Genomic DNA, 331 nt, shown 5'->3' with positions numbered 1-331 from the left:
AAACAAAGAAGCACAAGTCATTTACAAGAAAGAAAACATTCGCAACATCTTGACATTTGTTATTCATTAAAAAAAGAGCGTTTAGTAGAAATTAGTACACATAATCTGTGCATAATATTTTCCAAGTTCGTAATAGAGGAGTTTTCATGCAATAAAAATATTACAACAAAGTTTTTTTTAGCGTAGAAAAATACGCAATTTTCTAAAATATGGGGAAAATATTACAACAAAGTTTTTTAACGTGAAAAAATAGTAAATTTTGAAAATAAGGAAGGAAGTTTTTAGCTTAAAAACAAAAACAAACAAAAAAGTGAGAGATTTTTTTGGGGGA

The sequence above is a fragment of the Penaeus monodon genome, chromosome 15 (assembly GCF_015228065.2).
Source record: "Penaeus monodon isolate SGIC_2016 chromosome 15, NSTDA_Pmon_1, whole genome shotgun sequence".
In the NCBI taxonomy this organism is placed as follows: domain Eukaryota; kingdom Metazoa; phylum Arthropoda; class Malacostraca; order Decapoda; family Penaeidae; genus Penaeus; species Penaeus monodon.
The sequence above is the reverse complement of the archived record's forward strand: the minus strand, read 5'-3'. Positions refer to the sequence as shown.